At 37.9% G+C, this 16,643-nt stretch overlaps 1 long non-coding RNA gene across 1 annotated transcript; it reads left to right on the top strand.

Moving 5' to 3' along the window:
* Positions 1 to 250: 250 nt before the first annotated feature.
* Positions 251 to 16,310, top strand: LOC114147704 (uncharacterized). Its single transcript, XR_003596105.1, has 3 exons — positions 251 to 309; positions 9,460 to 9,526; positions 16,298 to 16,310. It is a non-coding gene; the product is annotated as an uncharacterized LOC114147704 (long non-coding RNA).
* The last annotated feature ends 333 nt before the right edge of the window (positions 16,311 to 16,643 follow it).

The following is a 16,643-nucleotide window of genomic DNA, read 5'->3' as shown; positions in this document are numbered from 1 at the left end:
TTTTTTCTCCTCCCTAATCGCTCAACATTCAGCATCTTTTGTCAAACATATCCAGTATCCATGAATATACAATGGAAAAGACAAACAACAAAACCTAATGCATTCCACCAAAAATGTAAATTTTTTAAAATATATTTTAATTTTTAAAATTTTTTATTTCTTTGTCTCTCATTTTTATCTTGGAATCATTTTTTAGACAAAATTTATGTAATAAGTTTGGGAAAGTTTAGTCTTGTTTTATTGTTGCGGTCATAGCCCGTGACGTCACTTCCTCCTTCACCAGCCCATTCCCGGATGCTGCGGAAGAAGGTGAGTTTCTCGCGGAGTTTCTGTCGGTGTCGTATTTAAACGTTGCTGTAGATGACAAAATGTTTTACTATTGTTTAGCTAGCGTGTTTGTATGATGTTCGTTTCGGTTTTTATTTATATTTTGGCAGAAGAATGAATGTGTTTGTCTGGTGTTGGACCAGTTTTACCGCCTATGAGTGAGCTAGCTGACTGCTCTCAATGTCCTCCCTCTGCTATGGGCAGGTGGACTGATGACGGCTGGATATTTTCTGTGCTGCTGAAATGTTGAAGTCCATTTTCTGCAGATTAAATATGCCATAACTTCAGCTGACCTGCAACTCTTGAGGCGTGTTTAATTCACAACGCAGAGTTTTTTTCGTGGTTTGGCTCCCTACAGTTTTCTGCAGGACCGGAATTGCGCCAAAATGGTCTAACATAGATGCCTGTCCAAAACAGGATGGACAGCTATTTGAATTTCTTAATATTAAAATTTAGATTCTGGAAAAAGAAAGGGGACCAAGTGAGACCGATTTCAAGTCAAAATGTATTTATGTAGCACATTTATAACAGCCTCAGCTGACCAAATTGCTTCACAATGTCCCAAGTAGATAACTGATAAAATAGAAAATAAAATTAAGTAAAGAAAAAAACAACACAATTATAAAATTGACAAAGATACCAAATGCTAATAAATAATATAAAGAAAAAAAAAAACAATACTTAATTTTAGCTGCAGCCATATTTTTCTCTCCTTTACTTTTTATTTTTAATTGGTGTTGAAGGCCAGGGAAAATAAATGTGTTTTAGTCTGGACTGATTAAATTCTGATTAATGCCTAAATTATTCACAGACATGGATTATTTTATTTAAATGTGAGAATTTGTCTGGTGTCTTTTGATGTTTGCTTGAAATCCAAACATAGGCTTATTTTTACCAGAAGGAACTAACCATAAATTATAACATCTCAATTACTAACACAATATTTCCACTAGATTATGTTTTCAACATGTGGCATCGTTTTTAAATGTTTATTAAATTTAAGTTGTTTCAGATTGAGTAGCAACAAAAAAGGGACAGCAGCTACCATCAAACTCAATCTTTAGTCCTTTACTTCCCTAAATATTCTGACTTGGTCTGTTTCTTTACAGACTATTGTTTGGACATTATAAACTTTTATTTTTTATGATAAACTTTTGCACCTGGCAGTGTCCAAACCTTGACAAAATATATAGGTCCCTTACTATTCACACAAGGGTATAGCATCATCTCTTGAGGGTTTCTTCCATCTGTTCTCTGAAAAGATTTATTCCCTGCCCTATAAAGGACAATCTCACCTCAAAACCATTTTCTCTTTCTTATTTACCAATAAAATAGAGATACTGCAGCTTTGTTGTTCTCTTTATAAAACACCTAAATCTGGACATGTTTTCAGCCACTTGGATATGCATAAATACATATTTTCTTCTGGTTGTAGAAGTTCAAACACAAGGCAAGCAATTGACAGGACTTCATTTCACAACTGCCAGGAGAAAGAAATAAAGAACAAAAAACTACAAATGCATGTAGGCCAAGATAAAAAATCCAAGTCCTTTTGAGTGGCAGCCCAGATTCAGTGGCTCAGGTGGGCTCAGCCAAGCGGGGCTCCACATGCATAAATATTGCAGGGTTTAAATCTGAATCCTGTGACCATTTTGATTTTGTGAAAGACTACAAGTAATAGAGTGAGGAAAGGAACTGGTGTGGCTTCCATTTCAAACACGCAACTGTATGATATGTTATGCATTGCACATGAGATGAGTTCTTGCAAGTTTCATTTTCCTGTAGACTTGCTTGGGTTGTAGTAGTTTCTGGTACAAACCATCTGGTGGTGGATAAAAATGGAAAATTTGGGTCGAGGGTTTAGAGTCACCGCAACCAAAATTTAGCATCTACACCGCTAGTTTTAATCACTTAAATTAATTGGAAACAACATTAACTGCTGTTAATAGGCTAGGTGTTTTACCAAATTTACCCCACGTATACATTCTCCCCTTCCTGTCTCCTGTGCTGAACATGTCTACAGTTGTGTCATGGGATAATCAGTGCAGTCTGGAGGTGATCGACAGGTGATGAGAACCTCGATCTAAAAACGGCAGGAAGTGTGTCATAAAAGTTGTCAGCCTGTAAGTGAGAAGCTGCTGCAGAAATTCCCATGCACAGGAAAGAGAGACTGACTACTTTTCTTGCCAAGTGTAAGAAAACGACAGAAGACTTCCATATGGAGTTTAAAAGCAGCAGAAAATAGTATTGAAAGTATTGATTCAACATTGGACTTTCCATCATGTTCAATAGATATTTGAAGTTAAAACTAAAGCCATGAAAAACGGTTAGTTTTTACTGTTTTCACAGTCCATTATATTTTACAGGCAGGTTTCACAGAACATTTAGCAAATCAAAGCTGAAACACAAAAACAAAAATCACATTTCTTATCCTAAAGACCTAAAATATGAATACAGCAAAATGCCCAAGACATCATTCAGGTAATTATTTACTTCTTGCCATTTTGGACAAATTGTTCATGTAGCAGCAGAGTCGCTACCCAGCATGCAGCCCAGACTTCAATGTTAAAAGAATCATCCAGGATGGGTGGTCTCTACAGCGCCTTGATGAGGTCTGCAGGGGGCTGTAAAGAACGGTGTGGGCTCTCCATCTTGAAAGAGCATGAGAGCGTCCCAAGTGTTTTGAGTAAGTGAAAAACCTGCATAGTAATGTCATTATGTTTTAATATTGTGGCGGCAGCAGGGAGCCTGGGTTGAACCTGAGTTCACTGGCATTCATCTTCTGGCATTCCTGGTTGGCTGAGAATTTCTTGCAGAAGCTCAGATTTGAAACGTGTGGCTAAAAGCAGTAGCACCAGTGTTAGCACTATCGCCTTGCCAAAAGAAACTCCTCAGTTCAATTGCCCGTCTTATAATAGACTAGTGACTTGTCTAGTGCGTCCCATGACTCCCATCTGTTCACTGCCACACTCCCAGTTTAAGCAGAAGCACGTTTTCATCATTGTCAACATTTATTAATGAGCAAGAAGACAGGATCATTCTTTTGTGCAGTTTATAACTTAAATTTAAGTTTCATTTTTGGACTAGAGCTGAAACTGATGGTGGAGACCCAGAAACATAAAATTCCTCAGATTGTTTAAAGTTTAAAGGAGTATTTTATCATTATTGGTATCCCGACACAACTTTTTCACTTCTGTTACGATATAAATACGGCAGCTTTTAGTATTTTCCGATATTGATATTGATATTAGCATGAATTGTACTTACCTTTTCACTTATTCACTTATTTTGTAATGTGGAATGTTAGGAAAAGCTTATATTACTCAGAGAACATTAGTCTTATAGTCGATAGAAACCATTTGTATTTTTAGCCACTGAGTTTAAATGGTATGATGTTGTGTCTTTTTGAGGGATTGTAAATGTTTTATGTATTTATTGTTTTATTTATTGTTCACTTTTTTAGTCATACCAGCACCTACATGTTTTTGGTCAACAAGTTTTGAGTTTTTAATCTTCATTAGTTGAAGAATGGGAATTTATTGCCTTGCCCTCTACCTGGATATGAATTATTGTTTTTATTGTGACCTGCTATAAAATTGTTGGCCTATTCAAACATGAGTAAAGATCTGAATCTGTAATTAATCAACAGCCGTAGCTATGAGAACAACCAATGTGATTAAAATGCTGATAGATAGAAATGCTGGGCTGGACTAAATGCTGGAGTGGAGTGTTTCTGTGTTTCTATCTGAGATTTTAGATGTAGGCCGATATAGTCCAATACTAAATTTTTGGCTGATATTAGACCAATTTCCAATATCAATAGGGATAAAATTGGGAGACAATGCCTGAAAAATACCTTTTTGAAAAGCATATCACTTTCATTTTCTCACTGAAGGAGATTTTGCAGTGATTCAACTTTGTTCTGACGGGTTTATACAGCTCTGGAAAAAGTTAAAAGACCTTTTTAAATGATCAATTTCTCTGATTTTACTTTTCATAGGTATATGTTTGAGTAAAATGACCATTGCTCGTTTATTCTATGAACTACTGACATGTCTCTGAAATTCCAAGCAAACATTTTGTATTTATTAGGAGAAAATGAGAAATAAGCAATAAAAAACCTTGAGGCAGAACCATCCTATGCTTACCAACAACCGGCTGCAGAAGTAAAGTCCTGAATAGTTCATGATATAATTAGTGCTGCTTTGATGCTGACAGTGTTGTAATAATGGAAGCAGAACAAACATGGATGTTCCAACCATGAAGCAAAAGTAATCCCAACACATCCAGCGTCACACAAATGGGAATTTAAAATGTATTTGTTGACATGAAAGTTTTTACAGGAGCAAAAGCAGCTTAAATTATCAGATGATAGTTTGTAATATGAATTATTTATTTAATGAAAGCAGCCAACATAAAAGACATTTCTTGTTTCCTAGCAGGGTTCTTCACAAGTTATTTTGAATCCTGAAGAACTGTGCAATGTCAGTTCTTCACTGTGTTCCAGCAAAGTTTACAGACAAATCCGCTGAAAGACTACAGAAAAAAAGTAATCAAGTAAAGTTTCTGTTGACCTGTCAGATGGAGAGAAGGACTAGTTTATATATTTGACAAAATATATGAAAGGGCAATCTGGATCTTAAAAATTAACTGGTTTTATCATTAAGTTTGGATTTTTGCCAAACAATCACAAAATCAAAATTTTTGAAACATTATTTTTTAAATATTTTTGCTTCACACATACATTAAATATGCTCTTATTTTGTAATACATCATGTTTAATGTGGATTTCCAACTGTTTCGAAGGTGAATAATGACCAGCAGCTACAACCGAAGTATTTAATAGACAAACCGGATCGCTGTGCATTTGAGCGGGAACACCTTAGATTGTGAGACACAGGAAACTTACTTCTGACTGGATTTATTAGACATCTAAATTTGAATATATGCATTTAGTAGTGTAGTGCACTAACTTGTAAGCAAATTTGTTGGTCAAAAACAGCAAAATTCAATTCATTGTTTCAACGTTTTATAACTTCCATAAATAACAGGTTTTTAAAAAAAGAAAACAAGCAATCAGTAGGACAGAGAAAACATGTGCATACATAGCCAAGAATTTACATATTTATCAAAATTATAATGATTTTATTAATTTGTTCATAATTTGGGCTGCACAGTGGCGCAGTTGGTAGCACTGTTGCCTTGCAGCAAGAAGGTCCTGGGTTCGATTCCCGGCCGGGGTCTTTCTGCATGGAGTTTGCATGTTCTCCCTGTGCATGCGTGGGTTCTCTCCGGGTACTCCGGCTTCCTCCCATAGTCCAAAAACATGACTGTCAGGTCAATTGGTTTCTCTAAATTCTCCCTAGGTGTGAGTGTGTGTGTGAATGGTTGTTTGTCCTGTATGTCTCTGTGTTGCCCTGCAACAGACTGGCGACCTGTCCAGGGTGTACCCCGCCTCTCGCCCGGAACGTTAGCTGGAGATGGGCACCAGCAACCCTCCCGACCCCATTAGGGACAAGGGTGAACAGAAAATGGATGGATGGATGGATGTTCATAATTTAATAGCTATAAGAAGATACCGGAGAAGCTTGATGGATGTAGTAATGCAAATGTGCAGACGGTTGGTGGGCCAGAGGAACATGTTGTGCAATAAGAGACCAACATGAAAGAGATGGATAAAAACAAAGAAATTCTTATATAATGGAGTTTACTTCAGGTTTTGTCCATTGAACAATCACAAAGAAAACCTGTTTGTGTTGAATCTGCTTTGTTGTCGACCTCTTCTGAGAGCTGCTTTTCCTTTGTGCTGCACATCTGCACAATTGAGGCAAGGGACTCTCAAAATACAGAGCGGCAACATGACAGAGATAACTGCTCATTGTCTCTATTCTCAAACTCTTGGCACAACATGATGACAAATTTGCTAAAGATGTCAGTATGACCTGAGAAGGAACAGAAGGAATCATATTGCACATTTCTCTTCACACCATGTCTGCTCTGGAGGCTTCAAATGTCTTGAGCTGTGTGTTTTATAATTGGATGCTGGGGATGAAAGAGCCACAATTGAGCATTGGTGGTCATAGGAAAGGTTCCAGTTTTTGATGGTTTACCCCTCGCAGTAATAAAAGGAATAATCGCTGCTCCACTGAAAGTCGTTTAAAAGGAAATTACAATCAGAAAATCATTTAACTTACCTGACATTTTATGGGCTAATGCTTCAGTGACTACAGCTTTGAAACATTTAACAGAAATCCTGTGTAGAGTATCAGAGTTTAGTTACTCCATGTATGTTTGTGGATTCAGAGAAGGATTAAGATGTCCATTGATGAATGTTCTTGAGGCATTGCAGGGAGTATGAGGTTCAGGAAATGTAGCTTTGGGTAATCCACTCCTTGGATGACCAAAGTAAGAGATATGTCTGCATTCTTGGCACAAAGTCCAAGTTCAGGTTGTTCCACAGACCCAGGTTGCTCCCTTCTGTTGATCCTGTGTTTTGTTTTTATGGGCAGATATGCAATCCTTACTTTAGAAGAGGATCTTTGGGTTTGGGAACAGCAAAGTGGTTGCTTTTGGAACATGAAGTGGTTCCTTCATGTGCTCCACAGAAAGGTGGACTGCTTGGAAGTGAGTCTCTGCCTAATGCAGATCAGCTTTATTATGTTGTTGGTTGGAACAGGAGATGGATTGATGCGTCGGGGCCTTGTGTGCTATAAGCCAGGCATTGTGTTGATGAAAGGACACCAATCATGTCTGATACAACAAAATCTTGGATACAATTGGATATAATAAGTTTTCTCTGTCTGCCCTTAAACACCAAATTAGAGAATTTGGTGCACCGTGAAGCAAACACTTGAGATAGTTTGGGAAACTCGCTTTGGAGGTTTCAATGGGAGGAGACATCAGGTTAATTCAAAACATGGATGGATGCTAATTGTTAAACAAAAACATCTACGAAAACCATGAAAGTGACCAACAGACCTTGACTTTAATCAATGAACTTCTTATTAATAGCACATTTGAGCAACAAGGCAGTTCAAAGTGCTTTACATCATAAAACACCAAAAATACTTTAGTGGAGTTTGGTGTCTTGATTAAGTACAGGGCGATAGTAGAGAGAAACAACTTTCTTTTAACAGGAGTAAATCTCTAGTAGAGCCATAACTAGGTTCAACGACCATCTACTGTGATTGTGAGAGTTTGGCACCAGTTGGTATATGTAAAAAAATACCAACCAAGAAAAAAGGAAGATAAATGACATACATTCATAATTCTGCATAAACCAGCATCAGAAAATCCAAACCATCAGCTTATGCGTTTTTTGTTGTTGTCTTTTTTCATGTGTGTGGTAGAAAGGGATTCAGTCTGGCTTTTACTTACACAATATTCTGTAGAAAATTATTGAAGTCCTGGTCCACATTATTTTTATGACATTGAAGAAGCATATCTAATAATCGTCATGCAAAAATCCACCCAACCCAACAGAAACACAATAGTTTGGGACTTTTTTGGACTGTGTTTCCAGCATGTGTTTCTTTTACATGTGTGGGGCCGTTGTAATGGCCCTCAAAGTGCAGCCAGATGTGCAGACAAGAGAAAACAAGTGATGTGCACGGCTTGTTATCTTCTGCGGCTGAGCAAGTAAACTTTGGGGAGCAAAATTTCGGGAATTTGTTGTTCGTGGTGAGCAAGCTTTGTTACTCACTAATGCATAGCTTTAGGCAAAGGATCATGTGGTTGAGCTAAAATATATATAAATGCATGAGTTACAAAGTGGGATCATCAGTGCACTGTAAGAAAAAAACATAACATATGTCACAGTTATTCATTTTATTTGTCTTTCTTGGGTAAGTAGATTTTTCTCATGGAGAATATAACTTTATTTTGAGAAAGATTGTGACCACATGAGCGGTATTTGATGACTAGACTGGACAACAGATGGCACTAAGGGGTTTTTAGGTATCATGACGTTACCTAATATGACATAAAATAACTTATATTTAGATAAAAGGTGCTACATTTATCAAAATCTAAGCTTGGATTACTCACTGATAGCTTCAAGCTCCAATCATTCAGGTTTTTTCATTTGATTAGATGTAAATAAATTCTTTGGTTGACGCATTAACACACATTGCTCATTTTCTAAATCTGCAATCAAGGAAATCAGTCAGCTGCAGCTTTGCACCTAATGTTGCTTTGATCTCCACACCATGGAGAAAGGGTCTTTTCTCAGGCTGTATAGGAAACCTGACTTAAACCCAAGCACATTAAGAGACTGTCTGGTTTGTGTTTATTGATCTACCCTGCAGTTTGCAGTTCCCAAGAAAGGAATAAACAATTTATTATTTGTGTGCTAAGTGTCACTTCTGATTTGTGGTTATTTATACCAAATTTTGTAAACACATATGATTTCCCAGGAGAGTTTTGGTGGGGAAAGAAAATTAATTTCAGGTATTTTTGCTGTTCTAAGAGCAGTACTAAATAAAATCTTATGTTTTTGAAAGAGTGTTATTTTTCTGTGGTTATCTTGAAAACCTCTCAGGAATTTAGTTTTTATAGTTGCTTTTGCTTTAGAGATCAAGTTTATAACTAAATATGTCTTTGATATTATTTGCCTTTTTCCGGTTGAGAACCACATGGAGAAATTTGACTGTAGATCAACTTTTGCTGACATATGTTCTAAAGTTCCCTGTCGATCCCAATACCGGGACAATTTTATAAAGGTAAGATGTTCTCCAACATGAACCCCAGTTTCTTCAAGCAGTCTTTCATGTATGAAATACATGTTTGGATCATCGAAGGTTGTATTTAAGCCCTGTGTAACTTTTTTATTCCCATAAAAGCATTCATGTATTTCATGCTAGCTCAGACTAGCTCACAGTATGTGTCTCTCACCAGGTCTGTGATTATTTTAGCACAGTTCTTGTCTTTGATCCATTTTAAAACGGTTAAAGTGTCATCAGGAAATACAGTTTCTATGAAGAGCTGAAGTTTGGCAGGAACAAACTTAAAATAAGAGCTACTGTTAAGGTGACATTGATAGCATTGGGCAAACCCACGGTTTACCAACAGAGCAGGACTCAGGTGCATCCATTAATCCATTAATCCATTAACTATTCCCCTTTATCCTTGCAGTATCATGGAAGAGTTGGTGCCTATCTCCTGCGCTCATTGACTGAGGTACAGGATGCACCCTTGACAGGTTTGCTCCCTATTAAATTTCTTCTTTTTTGAGTTTTCGTTTAACAACAGACACATATAACCTTGTCTATACAATTGGTAACCAACCAAATTCCATGTGAAAAATTAATTGCAGTCCCTTACGACCCTGTTGGCTAAAATCATGAATTATACATGATAAACCATATTTTTTACACATCTCGATCTGAATTCTGCCAGATGTGTACAATCAGAAATTTGCTTCAACAGAACCTGCATAGAGTAGGCTAAGAAACCTCAACAACACATCATTCCCCAAACTCAGGTTCAACAACAGATGAGAGAAAAAGTCACTAATATCTGTCTATCTGGAAAGCTTTGGAAAGCCAAAGTTTCCATTAACCACAAATGAAGAAGACATGGAACTAGAGTGAATCTTCCCAGCAGTTGCTGGTCGACAAAAATTACTCAAATATTTCAATCAGTCACTTTTCAAGGGGTAAGAAATGAAACGAAATCAACATCTGAAGCTTAATTTTCCTCACGGTCAGTGGTTATGATTCTAAAACAAAAAGAACATTTAAAAAAATATGTTGTGGTCTGATGGTACATAGGGCATATTGTTATGTCTGGTTTAAAGCAAAGACAGCATTGCTCCAACTCAAGCCAGTTGTTGGTTTGAGTACTTTATTCCTCAATTTAGTTTGATGATCTGAAACAGTTTTTTGTGTCAAGCAAGTGTAAAAAGCAAAAAACAGCAGTGATTTGTTGCAAGGCGGATTTTTGAATGCACTATTTAAATTCATGCAGACTAGACAAGACGCAGTGCCAGGCTCTGTGTGATGGGGACACACTCAAATTTGAACACCAGCTCTCTGTTGCATTGCATCAGCCTCCTAATGGTACTTGACATTGTTGAAGTGCTGAGGTTAATGTTAATGAGCATTGGAGTGTGTGTGGAGCTAACACTAAGCCTGTCCTTCATTCCTTGATATGTAGTTTTTCATCCGCCTTCCTGAAAGTGCTATCAATAAAAACCTTCAACCGGCTTGGTAATCCCAGGATATAAGGTATGGCCCACCTAAAAACTACAATGCTGTCGGTTACAGTTAATATTCAAACTTTATAAGTCATAAATCCTTTGGGTTTTAATCTGCTTCACCTCTATGTGTTGGGCTGAAATCGTATAGCCATATGGCTCCTTTTTTATTCTCACAAATTGGTCTACCACTCAGCTAAGCTCCCCATACTGAGCAGCATATACAGTATATATGACTTCAGCCATTTAGGTTTGGGAGCTTGGCCAAAGCTATATGTCAGAGCAGGGAAAAAAAGTGGGAGCAGGGCGAATATTTGGGTGTATGACTGAAGGCGCTGGCTCCCACCCAGCTCTACCGTCAGGGTTAAAGTACCTGGAGCTAACGGCTTTGGATGTGTGAGCTCGGGTCGGGGTGTGTGTGCGTGTTTCCCAGCATCTCGGGGTTAGGTTTCAGTTTTCGTGCTGATGGGAGGAAACGCTGATTTAATTTCAGCCTCCTTAGAGTGCCCCTAGACCTCTGATTTACAACCCTTGATACTTTAAGATAATACACTGAGGCCAGGCCGCATTAGCTACAAGAGCAGGGAGAGTTAACATTAAGATTCACACTGTACAGCAAAGACAAGGCGGCTATAAACAACTGAAACAGATGGGAAATACTTTAAACTGGAGTTTTAGGGAAGATATTTATACATAACAAAGAGCTGCATGCCGGCTGTCCTGCTGCTGCTGTCCACATCTCCTTTTCGACCATGGATTTCTAAGATGAGCTCCTGTGTTTTTATGGCCTATAACCATTCGGGGCTTTAACAGAAGATGTCATTATATATTCCACGGCACGGTGGCTCCTCTCGTCTGTTCTGTCCCATTGAGCTGCAGGGTGATCTTGAAGGAAGAGGGGGCACGGACAGGACCCCAGAAAATGAGATGCAGAGGTCATTAAGTTTTATCCTTCACATAGGTTATGGATTTAAATAGAAAGCTGGAGCCATATTCAGAATCTGTCCCTTCACAGGGACAGGGAGGGATTTTGGGAGGCAAAGCTAACATTCGAGAGGTGAGCTATAGCTGCCGGTTACTGATTTCCCTGTTGGATTCAGGAGATGGGGAGGTCTCTTATACCATGTCAAAGGGATATTATACCATAACCTGTTAGCAAAAGATCACAGAAATGGTAAAGAGTCACTTTTAGACGTTGTATGTGTGATCTACAGATAAGCTTGGGGTACGTTTCTGCTCCCAGAAGAAAAGTTCAAAAATCTTGATGTCTTGTTTATGTGACAAGACAGTCTTCATTTGCAGTTCAGATACAAACTTAAAAAATGTACAGTGGCCCAGCGTTACCTTAGAAACAAGTGGTGAAGCTCTGACAGAGGGGACTTGAAATACTCACACACTCACGCGCCTTCTCTCTCTCGTCCACATCTGTCTCGTTGACGCCTTCTTTTTTGAGACTTTCTGGGAAAATCACACTAGGAGGTGACCCACAACTCACTAGAGAGACTATGTATCCCTTCTGGCCTGCAAACGGCATGTAGTTCCCAGAATCTGCTGGATAGTTTGGCTGGAAAGACGAATTCTGGGTTTCCATGATGGATCCTGAGCACTGAACCATTTTGTGGAATACCACACACTGGATTTCATATAAGACACCGTTACAAAGAGTTTGGTTTTGTAAAATTTAAAATACAAATAACTCCTTGAGGTGATCCACAATATCTTCTGACCAAGAAAGCATGATTTAGTTTTAAATCTAGCATGAATCGCAGTAATAACTCACCAACTTAACCTCTACTGACATTTTCAGAAAGTTAAAGAAGTTCAATAAAATTAACCTGAGTTTTTATGTTCTTATTAGTTTGCAGATTATTTTCCTACACAGGACAAATGAAAACCAATATTACATTTCCAAAAACATGAATTCACTTTATTTTGTTTCCAGAAACATACCTTGAAACAGCTGGACGGTAAGCACTGATAGAAACACTAAACATCTATGGATTCTGGTATAGATGTTCCAGGTTACGTTTGTGGATTAAGTTTCCAGCTGGTTACTATTTTAAACCCCTTCACTGTCATGATGACACCAGAATCCTAATGGACCCATTGACTTACCTGTAAGCAGCTCTGACTTGCATCAAAGCGTCGACCAGCTTTGATACAAGTCAAAGCTGCTTTCTTGCTCTGGCCTTTATATATACAAAAGTCCCCACTGACCTCTTAAGTATTTTTTATTGTTTTGTGCTCTGCAAGAATTAAATGATCAAATATTTCAGCTTTTTTTATCTGCTGCATATATCAAAGGCATATGTTGCTTTATTTCAACCAATTTTGACTTCCTCACCTGTTACCAATTAAAATTGTATTTATTCATCTTCAGTTCTTGACAGAAAGTTATTCTCCAGTTTAGGATTTAGAAAAACAATGGTTCAACATGCTCAGGACTGAGAATTGGACATTGTCCACTGGTGGCAGAACATGCCACCAGTGGACAAATAGGAAGTGGAAAGTTCTGGCCAGAGTTAAGTTTGTATCTTTATCCATTTGAGTTATTGTGGGGTTTGGGGAATGGTCTATAAATGGAATAAACTCTTTAAACTTGAGGATTGGAGCAAACCCTCCTTAAACCAATGGCAAAAAGTGGTTTCATTGATGTTTTTACCAAACAAACTAAATTTTACAATTACTTTTGTTAAATGGGCAAAATTTTTGTTGCTTCATCCAATAAAATCAAGTTATTACCCAGAGATATAAATAAGACCAGACAATCAATATCTGATGATATCTTCAATGAGAAATCAACATTTAATGTGGCATCTTCATTTTTTAACATGAATATAATCGATGTTTCTCACTTTACCTGTCCCTGGTCATAACTTTAGGAGTTACTGATGGGCGACGAGATCTTTAAGAGAGAAAAAATATTGTAATAAAATGTGAATAGGCCCTCAAAGACACAAATGGGAGCCAGCAGATGGGAAGAAGGTAGAAAAAAAAGAAGAAAGCTCATCAGAAGCAGAAGCACACCAGCTGTCAGTCAGTGTCAGTCGGCTCCCGCGGCGCTGCAGACACCGTGTTGTTGGAGGCAGGAAGGACTGCGGCACCTCGCATGCCTGCGGGGCTCAGAGAGCAGGAGACAATCGCAGCAGGCTTCACCCGTGGGCTTCCTCTTCATCTCCACGCTCATGTGGAATGTTTTGATTTGTGACAAAAACGTCTGCGAGTCGAAGCCCAGACCTCAAGAGTACGTCTATGTCTCGCTTTTGTATTTTGCCCTCCTTGAAGTTTGATTATTATTTATCTAAGTGTCTTTTGTGAGGAAAGCAACAATTAAAACCACTAGGAAAACTTTTCTGTGGACATAGGGGAGGTGAAAGGTCACTGTCTTAAAGATTTGCACTGAAGGAACGAGGAGTGAAGAGATGACTGTGTGATCTCTAATCACTTGTTTTAGCTCTGTGTCGGTGGAAGGGCTTGATCACGACATGTTTGCCATATCTTGTTATAAATGGTGTCTTTTTACAATGTGTTTGAACTTTCTGGCTTCCAGCCTCGCCGCTTTCACCCTGGTCAACTCCTACACAGAAATCTACAGAAGGTTTCAAAGCGCTTTAGCTAAAAAACATAGAGGAGGGAGGGAGGACCTGTGGGAATGTGATAGAAAGAAAATGATGCCTTGCAGTCATGTTTGGGTTGTGTGTGTTAGTGGGAATCCTGCAGCAGCAGCAGGCGGGGAGCATGCCTCGGCTCGAGACGGAGCACCGTGAGGCAGAGCAGCAAATTATACCAGTTCAGGGATGAGCCTGAAGCTGTCAGCAGAAATGGAAATAAAAAGGGGCTTTGAGTGGCCCCACAGCAAGTCAGAATGACAGCCATGTAAATAATATTGGCTGAATATGCTGCAATTTGGACCTAATTTACCCCACCGCCCCTCCCTGCTCTCAGAAAGTAGAAAAACTTGAAACAATTTATCCTTCTGAAGGTTAAAATGAACATTTCAGGCCTGTGCGTTGAAAGAAGCTGTGTTAGCGACAGTAAGCGCAGTGAGGCATGAGTCTGAGCAGGCCCTGCTCACTTCCTCCTATACAGGCTGACCCAAACTCTAAAAATCATTACTGCACCATCTGTCTGTCATGACTTTGGCATATTTTCACTTCACATTTATGACGCTTTTTTAACTAAAACCAGATGCAGACGGCCCTTAAAGAGCAGACTGATGCACCTCTTGGGGCTAATGGCTCAGAAGTGTGAACGTTGCCTTGGAGGGGCCTAACTCTGCCCCTTTTAATATCGAGCCACTGACGTTAAATGAAAATACCGCGCAGAGCTGGCAACCTTGGCCTCGTAATGAAGGCTGGTGAGGTTGCATCACGTCCTGAGTGGATGTGTGTGACCGTGTCAGGCTGAGAACTCAGGGAACTCCAGAACGACTTGGCAAGTTTTAAGGAATTAAGTCAGTGGCAAATACTCCTTACAGGAAAAAAATCTGTCAGAGAGAACAACCAATAAAATAAATAACACTGATTTCTATTAGAGTATGCAATAAAAGCATGTCAAATAGACATAAATAATGAGAAACCTGGAGGAAAATAAGGTGATAAAAGTGACAATGACTCTTTTTAAAATTTATTTAGCAATTTGTGTGTTTTTGGCCAAACTAAACTCTTTGGTCTGACGTCGTTTGAATGAAAAGAGCACTACAGATGTATTTGGATTAATTTGATTGGTTAATAAAAGAATTGGCTCATGAAGATAAAAATTATGTTAGTGACTAAGTGGAGCGCTTTATAACATTTTACCGGTTTTCTGTGGTACGGAGTCAGGAAAGGGTCATACTTACAGTATGTTTGAAAAAACTAGTTGAAACAGAAAATAAAAGTTGAAACTGAATGTTTCAACCTTCTTTGATGATAAAAGATTTAATTGTGTTTCCTTTATTACACGTTTATGTTTCCTCCTTTTATATTGGGGTCAAAATTTGAGTCAGATAAAAATAACCTGAAAGTTCTTAATTTGAAAATTGATTGAAACAGACTTCAATCTGAAGATCTGAAATCTAAACTGAAACAAAAACAATGTAAAATATGAAGTCTAATTAAAATTAACTAAACTTAAAGTTTTTTTAATTTCCTTTTTGAACACTGTTTTCAGGTCATAAATCTAAAATTTGATGTTCAGATTCATGTTTTATTTTTCTGTTTCAACTTGTGTTTTTATTTGCAATAATTATGACCCTTTTGTGGCTCCATACGTGACAGAATGTGAAAAAAAAAACATGATTTTTGAAAATTTCAACAGATTGGTTGTTAGGTTGTTAATTAAGTGGATTAATTAACTTGAAGATTTTTTTTGTAATGACCTTTAATCAAACACAAAGCAGAGTTTCACTCTAGGTGAAATATTAATTATATTTACAGAAATCATTTTTGCTAAACATTTACCCTGAATGCAGCATTGATTTTTTTAATGTAATGTTTTAGTTGTTGAAGACTAGATCAAGATCTAAAATGAGAAGATCAGATGACTAAATGAACAGATGAAGTGATTAATTAAATGCTGTCAAACTGAAGTGTTGCTAAAAGTATCTGCTCTAAGAACGCTTTTAAATGTTTGACTTTAACAGAAACTCTATCAAAATGCTGACCTCTCCCTTAAACTAAAGTTTATTCCAGACTCAAAGTATTTCTAGAAGCCAAAACATAAAGCAATATAATTTAATGGTGTATTAAACTGTACGTTTGAGTTCAAAATAAATTCTGCATGTTTCATTTTAAGGTATGATCAGAAGGAAAAGAAGAAACGATTGCCTCTTCCATAGACGAGTGTTGGCACAGCAACACTTTGTGGTCCTGGCGAAACAGAGCAGCAATAATTCCTTCTGGAACATAATAACCTCTTACATATTAAAGGCAACACTGGAAGATTACAGGTTTGAGAGAAACATTTTTGCTCTTAGAGGTTGTTCAATAGATGGCAGAAAATACAGAATGTTAATTTCTGTACAGCAGTGTTTCTGGCATGTTTTGTTCTGTGAAACTCCCACGGGTCTCGACCAGTAAAATCAATGACTGATTGATTCGTCCAATTGACTCCTGCTTTTAAAACTAAAGTCCTGATTTGT

Source organism: Xiphophorus couchianus, chromosome 7 (genome assembly GCF_001444195.1).
Source record: "Xiphophorus couchianus chromosome 7, X_couchianus-1.0, whole genome shotgun sequence".
Lineage (NCBI taxonomy): Eukaryota > Metazoa > Chordata > Actinopteri > Cyprinodontiformes > Poeciliidae > Xiphophorus > Xiphophorus couchianus.
The sequence above is the reverse complement of the archived record's forward strand: the minus strand, read 5'-3'. Positions and strand labels throughout refer to the sequence as shown.